The following is a 9,593-nucleotide window of genomic DNA, read 5'->3' as shown; positions in this document are numbered from 1 at the left end:
AGTTCTGGACCATCTACATTAAGCCAGTTCAGTACATTACATGATGTGCTGCTCTTTTCTGTTCCTGGATTTAAAGGGGTTCTCCGGTGCTTACACATCTTTTCCCCTATCCAAAGGATAGGGGATAAGATGCCTGATCGCGGGAGTCCCGCTGCTGGGGACCCCCGGGATCATGCACACGGCACCCCGTTTGTAATCATTCCCCGAAGCGTGTTCGCTCCAGGACTGATTACAGGCGACCACCGGGCCGGCGGCGTGTGACGTCACGCCTCCGCCCCCGTGTGACGTCATGCTCCACCCCTCAATGCAAGCCTATGGGAGGTGGTGTGACAGCTGTCGCACCCCCTCCCGTAGGCTTGCATTGAGGGGCGGAGGCGCGACGTCAAACGCCGCCGGCCCGGTGGTCGCCTGTAATCAGTCCCGGAGCGAACACACTCCGTGGACTGATTACAAACGGGGTGCTGCGTGCATGATCCCGGGGGTAACCAGCGGCGGAACTCCCACGATCAGGCATCTTATCCCCTATCCTTTTGATAGGGGAAAAGATGTGTAAGCACCGGAGAACCCCTTTAATGTCAATTATTGCAATTAAAAAGTAGAACGTGTGAACAGTCTCAAGCATCTCATGAACCTTCAAATGCTGTCGGCCGAATGCTCTTTATGGGCTCGTTCACTTGAGCGTTTTGATTGCAAAACTGTCCATGTTTCCTGCTGAGAATTTGAATAGGAACGGGCTCTCTGTAACAGATTTTTGGCAGCGGAATTCGATTCTGGGGCAGATTTTTTGTGGAGTCCGACCCATTCAAACTAGCAGCAGGAAACATGCAGATTTTCCTACCCATTATCTTCAGTGGGTAGGAAAAGCTGCAGCTAAATGCGAACGTGTGAACATATCCTAAAGGGGAATTCCACAATTTTTTTTTCTTCTTCTGCCTGAGCCCATGATGCCAAGTTATAATACAATGTAATATGCTTCTGTTACCTTCATGCTTTGCTTTGTCCCGTTTCCACGCACAGGACCCACACCCAGAAGTTTTGTTGTGCAAGTCTTTTATTTTACTGTTGTATCTAACCTTTTCCAGCATTCAATGAGGCCAAAGACAATATGTCATGAGTCCACATGGTCTACAGGGGGCATGGCTATGCTGCAGAGGGTGGGTTGATAGCATTATTTCAGTAAATCTCTTCCACCCTGCTATCCACCCACGACTATCCCTTTAAAGGGGTATTCCAGGCAAAAACATCTTATCCCCTATCGAAAGTATAGGGGATAAGATGTCTGATCAGGATTCTATGGAAGGGGGCGTAACGGCCGCAACGCCCCCTCCCATAGACATGAATGGAGGGGGCGTGGCGTCACGTCCCCGTCTCGGAAGCCCGGAGGTTTCCTAAACTTCAGACGCAGCTACCCATAGAATACGTGCTGCTGCAGGGAGATCACGCGGGGTCCCAGCGGCGGGCCCCCCACGATCAGACATCTTATCCCCTTTCGACTTTCTACTTTGAATTTCCATCTAATGTTTTTAATGTTGGTGAAAAAAGTTGTTACAAGTGCAATGAATCTTACTGGCTCACCTGTAAAATAGCAGGAATCATTCTTCTGCCCAAGCACAAAAAGTTTTATGTGGTCTGATTACAGAACATGTGTGACCTCTGACACTGGGCACATTAAAGGGTTATCCAGGAAAAAACTTTTTATATATATATTTCTCTATCGGCTCCATTGGGGGACACAGACCATGGGTGTATGCTGCTGTCTCTAGGAGGCTTGACACTATGGTAACAGAAAAGTCGGCTCCTCCCAGCAGGGTATACAGGCACCCGAGGTAATCAGTTTTAGCTTAGTGTCTTAAGGAGGTGGACATGGTCTGGATTTCTCCAGACCAGGTCTTATGTTTTATTATTTTCCTAGTTAGGGAATGTGTTAGTTTTTTATTCCGTTTTCTTTCCTGTTTTCAGGTGGGGACTCAGGAACTGCGGCTCACTGTTTCCCCCATTGCGATTAAGGGGGCGGAGACATTGCATATATGTACTGTTAACCCTCTCTCGCCAACGGTCAGCGCCTGGGGTTGTACCTCATGGGTCCGGGTCCCCCTATTCCCTGCTCGCCTCGCTCGCACATGGTAGCCCGGCGTGATGCAGGTGACAAAAAGTTGACTGAAGACTTCATAGGAAGACTTCATTAGGTAAGTTCTTCTGACTGGGGTAAGTATATTTCCCTTTCTCCCTTAGGTGCAGATTTGCAACCTCTGGAGACCCTCAGTTTTTGGCTCACTTTTCTCATGGGTCTAATGGGGCTGGCCTGGACAAGGAGTTCTTTATTACTGGGGTGAGCAGTGGCAGTTTGGATGGGGCCCAATTTATATGGGGCACAGTTTTTTTCACTTTATTCAAATATGTGTGTGTGTATTTTTAGTTGAAGTGGCTGACAGCACCGGCGTTTCTTCTATGCGGGTTCACAGACTTACTTTCACTTTCGGCGGCTGCTGCCAGCGGCGTCTCGCCCGCTCAGTTCCCTGCGAACGCATATGCATTCGCATGTGCACTCGGGGCAAGGAGCGGGCGCCATTACAGGGGTTCTTGTTAAAACTTTGGTGGCCCGGTGCGCTTTAGCTCCGCCCACCCAGGGCCGCCGGAGCTTCTGAAGGGCGCGAACTGACACAATCAGCGCTGTGCACGCACACGTGAGTGGCAGGGGCCAATCAGCGGTGCTTTTGCTCCTAGCACGCCCCTCTCTTGCCATTGGCCAGCATTTCTCCCCTCTCTGACTAATCTAAGAGCTGAGTTTTCCTCACAGCTTGCCCTGGGAACACAGGCTTGGATGAGAGAGTTCTTTTTTAACTATGTCCGTGCCCAGAACTGTTTCCTCCCTCTAAACAGTTAACTGGAGTGTTAGCCACTCGTTACATCTGCAAAAGCTGTAACTCAAAAATGTCTGGTTCTGCTGAACCACTTGTTCTACCTGCTCCACTGCTCCCCCAGACCCCCCTGCTATTCTACCCCGGTTGTTCTTCAGACCCGGTGGGTTCAGCCGCCCCTCCAGCCTAGGTTCCCTCTCTCTCCCAGTCTATACGACTTGGCTCAGGTCTCCCATTATGTGGTGACTGCCTTGGAGAGGTCCTCCCTACACCGGCCCTCCAGAGAGTCCCGCTCTCCCCCTATACTGACGCTATCGCAGCGTCATAGGGTTGTTTTTCATCTCACTCATTACTCCGACCTGTAACAATTTATTTAATATACCTCTCCGATGCTCCGCAGCTGGAGATTTTCTGTGTTCTGCTTCCATGCGCAGCCTCTGTGCTGCCTTTGCCACAAGCTACCTGGTAGCCACTGTCCCTCAATGTGGCTTAAAGCCTGGAATGCGGACTCCGCCTTCAGGAAGTGAGGCGACGGGCAGAAAAGAGTTCTTTATCACCTCTGGATAGGGCTCACAGAACCGCTTTCCGTCGCAAGTCCTCCTTCCGGTTCTGCGGACCTTTAGTACCAACAATGGGTCCAGCCAGGCGCCTTCATGGGAAGAGGGCTCCCTCCTTCCGGACCTGTCCCTCCCGGAGGTCGGCTATCCGTTTACGGCCGTTTTGCGGCCCCCTCAGGCACCCGTAGGCCTTCCTCGGTCTGATGGGTCGCCCCCACCCGCCACCTTTTTCGGGTGGTTGGTTGCCTCTTACTATTCCGGGATGCCTGGACCATGCACATTCAGGATTCCCGGGTCAGGGATGTGGTAGTCAACGGATACAGGATCGAATTTGCTTCCCTTCCATGGGATTGCCTTTTTCTTTCCTGGACCCTCCGGTTCCCCTCTCTAGCGAAGGCAGTTCGGGGGCGCACTCCAGCTCCTTTTTTATCCAGGGAGTAATTGTCCCAGGTCCTTCAGGGGAGCATTTTCGAGGTTTATTCCAACCTCCTTGTGGTCCCCAAGAAAGGCGTTTCTGTTCGCCCAATCATGGTTCTCGAGTATTTCAGCCAGCATCTTCTGCTTTTCCATCCCGAATGGAGTCTCTCCATTCGGTGCTGGCGTTCATGGGGAGTTTTTCGTTCCTTGGTGGACATCAAGGATGCCTGCCTCCACATCTCATTATTTCCCGGTCATCAGCGGTACCTCCGCTTTGCAGTTCCGGACGGTCATTTTCTATTGTGGCTCTCCATTTCAGTCTGACCACTTCTCCGCGGACCTTTACCAAAGTCGTGGCGCCTGTGATAGCCCTTTTACGGACAGTTGTTTCCGTGATTCCTTACTTGGACGACCTCCTGATCAGAGCCCCAGCCAGGGCCCAGATCCTGGAGAGTCTTGGTCTCAACCTCCAGACCTTTTCTCACCTCAGTTGGATGGTCAATTGGGTCATGTCCAACCGCTCTCCTGGGGCTCCAGTTCGACGCGGCCTCTGCCTGCTTTCGACTCCGCCAACCAATCGGCTGGCTCTCTTATCAAGAGTCCGATGACTTCGGCACCCTGCTCCAGTTTCCATTTGCTTTTGCATGGATGTCCTGGGTCAGTTAGCGGCGGCCGTGGAGGCCGTGCCATTTGCCCAGCTTTATCACCGACCTCTTCAACTGGTGATTCTCTTCCGGTGGGACAGGTCTCCATTGTCTCTCGAACGCAAGATCGTTCTCTCTCGACAGTCTTGTCGGTCCCTTCTATGGTGGCTTCGTTTCCCCCCTGCCTTTTCAGGGGCGCTCCTTCCTGCCCCTCCCTGACAGTCTGTCGGGCTGGGGAGGTGTTTTCAAGGACCGGACGGTCTGGGGCCTTGGTCCCCCGAGAAGCCCTTTTCCCCTTCAACATGTTGGGGCCTAGGGCAATTCTTTCTTTGCTTGTTTCTTGGGAAATTCCCTTCTGGGCGGAACTCAGGTTTACAGCCATCTCAGCGATCTTCATTGGGCGTCTCTGGGATGTGGTCTTTCTCAGCCGGTCCTCAACCGTCCAAGGCGAGTGGTCCCTACATCCGGAGGTATTTGCAACCTCTGGGGTGCTCCAGGCGTGGGCCTCTGCTTGTTCCGCCACAACCAAAGCGTTCCTCTCTCTCGGTTGGGTTTTGCCCTACCATATCTGTTTATTGATCGGGCGTTGCCCTACCTTATCTGTTTCCTCCCCTTCCTCTTTTCAGGGTCCTGAGGAAACTCACAGCAGAGGGCGTTCCCGCCATTCTCGTGGCCCAGACTGGCGCCGGCGGGTGTGGTACGTCGTCATGGTCAGGCTCCTGAACAACTTACCGCTGCGTGTTCCCTATCGTCCAACCCTCCTATATCAGGTCTCCTGTGCCACCCCTATTTACCGTCTCTGCTTTTGACGGCGTGGCGGTTGAGACAGCGGTTCTGAGGACCCGCGGTTTCTCTTCCCAAGTGGTTCGCACCATGCTGAGGGCTCACAAGCCTTCCTCTGCAAAGATTTACCACCATACATGGCAGTCTTATTTCTGTTGGTGTGAAATTCAGCCTTTCTCCCGTTGTGGTTGGCTTTCAGCTCCCTTAGGGGTCAAAGGTTCGGCCGTTTCCATTCTTTTTCAACGTCCTCTGGCGTTCAATTATCATGTCCGAACCTAGTTCAGGGAGTGGAACAAGCTGCCTCTCCTTATTAGTCCCCTTTTTTCTCTTGGGACTTGCACCTGGTATTAGATGCCCTGTAAGGCCCCCCTTTTGAACCTCTCAGGGACATTTCTCTTCGCCTCCTTCCACGGAAGGTGGCGTTCCTTATTGCTCTTCTCTTTGTTAGGATGGTGTCAGAGCTGGCAGCTCTCTCCTGCTGTTCTCCCTTCCTGGTTGTATACTAGGACAAGTTCTTTTGTTTTCCGTCCAGGTCCGTCCTTCGTACCTGATATGGTTTTGGCTTTTTCATTTCAATGAAAACATCGTCCTACCATCCTTTTGGCTGGCCCCTTCTCATCCCTGGAAGCGTTTGTTCCACAACCTGTTGTGGTCGTTGGACAAGACAACCATTTTGGGAGCTTACCGCTCATTCCACCCGTTTTTTGGGGCATCCTGGGCCCTCTGCTACGTGGCTTCGGCCTTGCAGTTCTGTAAGGCGTCGGCGTCGTTGTCTTTGCACTCTTTCTCAAGGTGCTACCAGATTCATACCTTTGCATCAGTTGATGCTACTCTGGGCTGTAAGATGTTGTAGATAGCGGTGGTCCACCGTCCACCTGTCTGATTCCTTACCCACCCAAGGGATGGCTTTGGTACGTCCCATGGTCTGTGTCCCCCAATGGAGCCGATAGAGAAAAGGAGATTTTTTTTTTATGCTTACCGTAAAATCTCTTTCTTGAAGGATCCATTGGGGGACACAGCTCCCACCCTTTTTTCTGGTGTTCCTATTTCAGTTATCTGTCCGAAAGTGTGTTCAGTTGCCTTTTCTTCTGATTGCTCGGCCGTTTGTGGTTTTCTCTTCACCTGTAGGTCTTCTCCTATTGCTCTGGGACTAAAACTGATTACCTCAGGTGCCTGTGGGCGGGTATACCCTGCTGGGAGGAGCTGACTTTTCTGTTACCATAGTGTCAAGCCTCCTAGAGACAGCAGCATACACCCATGGTCTGTGTCCCCCAATGGATTCTTCGAGAAAGAGATTTTACGGTAAGCATAAAAAATCTCCTTATATATATATATATATATATATATATATATATATATATATATATCAACTGGCTCCAGAAAGTTAAACAGATTAAATTACTTCTATTAAAAAAATCTTAATCCTTTCAGTACTTATGAGCTGCTGAAGTTGAGTTGTTCTTTTCTAAGTGCTCTCTGATGACACGTGTCTCGGGAACCGCCCAGTTTAGAAGCAAATCCCCATAGCAAACCTCTTCTACTCTGTGCAGTTCCCGAGACAAGCAGAGATGTCAGCAGAGAGCTGACATCAACTGATGCTTTGAGTTGTAGTTATGCAACAGCTGGAGCTATACACTCAACATACAATGGTCGTCCCGGAACCAATTAACAGTTTTCCCATAGAGATATATACTCAACATATGATGGTTTCAACATACAATGGTCCTGGAACCAATTAATATCATGTCGAGGGGCCACTGTATTGCAATTAGGCCATGTTCAACCCATTGAATTCTAAAGACCTGTTGGCAACACATCGGGCTGTGCTTTGCCATCTCTTAACATTTTGCCAACATACAGGACAGACAATTGGAAACAATGTGAATGGGGCCCTAATGAGGACAGATGTTTCAGTTTTTATTGCAGTTTTGTATATATGTCCCTCACACAGAAGTAAAAATGTCTACAGCTTCTTTATGGGCAGTGATGTCTTTCATGGCTTATGGATAGAGATGAGCGAACTTACAGTAAATTAGATTTGTCACAAACTTCTCGGCTCGGCAGTTGATGACTTTTCCTGCATAAATTAGTTCAGCTTTCAGGTGCTCCGGTGGGCTGGAAAAGGTGGATACAGTCCTAGGAGACTCTTTTCTAGGAATGTATCCACCTTTTCCAGCCCACCGGAGCACCTGAAAGCTGAACTAATTTATGCAGGAAAAGTCATCATCAACTGCCGAGCCGAGAAGTTCGTGACAAATCGAATTACTGTAAGTTCGCTCATCTCTACTTATGGACCAATTGCCCCAGAAGGTTGTATATTAGAACTTCCTTGATGATGATTTTTTTCACAACTTTGATGTCTTCTATTTTTCATTTGAAGAATATTACAAAATCTCCCCAAAAAATTATAAATGGGACAATTCTGGAACAGAAGTTAACCATAAACAACCATTTGTTAACAAAAACATGTATTATGTGACAATATAGTGAAAATCTAAGCTTTGTCTTAAGCACAAGTTATTACTCAAAGACTAGAATATATTTAATTTTTTTTCCAAATCATATAAAAACATTCACATAAGTAAAAACTGTTTTACACCAATAACATAGAATTTCTTACTCCACAGAACCAGAAACTCCCATTTAAAGCCTAAACCTGGCCATACATTAGTGGTTCTTGAAAGTTGTTTCTCGTAACTTTGTTTATTCATAATTGATCCAAAAATGCTGTTGCCTTGGACAAGAAGTCACCACCAATCTCTGCCGTGATCCGTTGCCTGGTCTTGGCATGAAACATTTTTCAAGGCAACAGATCAAGTTTTTGACAGATATTTATTCGGCATCCATTAGGTCATTATTCGGCATATGCCACACTCTCTCGTGTCAAGAGAAAGCGCTGATGGTCATCATGTAATGGTCTTCCTTTTCAGCCATCCAAAATATCTAGTGTATGGCCAGCATAAAGGGAATGTATCACCATTTGTTTTTTTACTAATTAAAACCAGATACTGTTGTAATTCTATTTTTCTAATGTGTTTTTATTTTTTGATTGTAGATATTTTTTATTTCATGTACATCATTATGGGCGCAACCATCTTGCCTGAAATGTTAACAGCATTTAGGATGCAGTCACATCACGTTTTGGGGATACGGCAGCTGGATCTGGTAGGAGAATTTGAAAACCAACCACTGCCGGACCGTGCCACACTCCATTCATTTAAATGAGCCGGGAAAAGTCAGATAGTGACTCTAGTCGGTTCATTTTTTGACAGTATCCTGGCTTTGTTGCAGGACTAAAAACCATGGTCGGCCGTGGTTTCGGACCAGAAACAAAAACAAATTAAAATGAGCCAACCAGAGACACTAGCTGACCCTGTCCAGCTCATTCAAATAAATGGGACGCAACATGGGTCTGTCGGGGATATGGAAACAGTCGTTTTTTTTTTTGTTTTTTTTTTAAATGCCTCCACTGGATTTGGCAGCCATATCTCCAAAATGTGAGGTGAATGAACCCTTAGAAATATGGTTTACAGTAGCTACATGGACTATAGGAACCTGCAGTCTGAAGCATGGAGGGGGGAAGCTGTGTTTATTATTATCTTTTCTGTAATAATAGACAACTTCTGAGAACTGATCCCTACATAACAGGAAGTGTCAGCTTATAAGGGGGCTCAGTGGTTAGAGTGAAAACTTCTAAGTTTCACCTTTTTATGTTAAATAAAGATAGTATTGTAGAAATAAAACCATCACCAAAAATTCTTAAAAAATATGCTCAATGTACAAACTTGATTTAAACATAAGTAATTTTCTGATGACACATTCCCTTTAAGGCTGGGTTCACATCACGTTTTTGCCATACTATTTTCAATCCATTTTTCTAAAGAAAACCGTATGGCAAAAAAAACCGGATGGAACAGTATGGGAAAAAGTAAACCGTATGCGTTTTTAAAAGTGCATATAGTTCCGTCCGTTTTCATAGAAAAAAAAACATACGTTTTTGAAAATTTTGTCCATTTTTAATAGGAGTGGTCTTGGGTGGGGACTTTAGGATTCAAATGCGCATGTGCAAAGTAAAACCGTATACGTTTTTCCCGTATGGAACCGTATACATGTGCGTTTCCCATTGACGTCCATGTTAAAAAAAACTTATGCGGTTGCAGTACGGTTTTTACACCAGAGACAAAATCGTGGTCAACCACGGTTTTGACTCTGGTTTAAAAACCGTACTGCAACCGCATAAGTTTTTTTTTTTTTTTAACATGGACATCGATGGGCAACGCACATGTATACGGTTCCATACGGGAAAAACGTATACGGTTTTACTTTGCACATGT

The sequence above is a fragment of the Hyla sarda genome, chromosome 7 (assembly GCF_029499605.1).
Source record: "Hyla sarda isolate aHylSar1 chromosome 7, aHylSar1.hap1, whole genome shotgun sequence".
In the NCBI taxonomy this organism is placed as follows: domain Eukaryota; kingdom Metazoa; phylum Chordata; class Amphibia; order Anura; family Hylidae; genus Hyla; species Hyla sarda.
The sequence above is the reverse complement of the archived record's forward strand: the minus strand, read 5'-3'. Positions refer to the sequence as shown.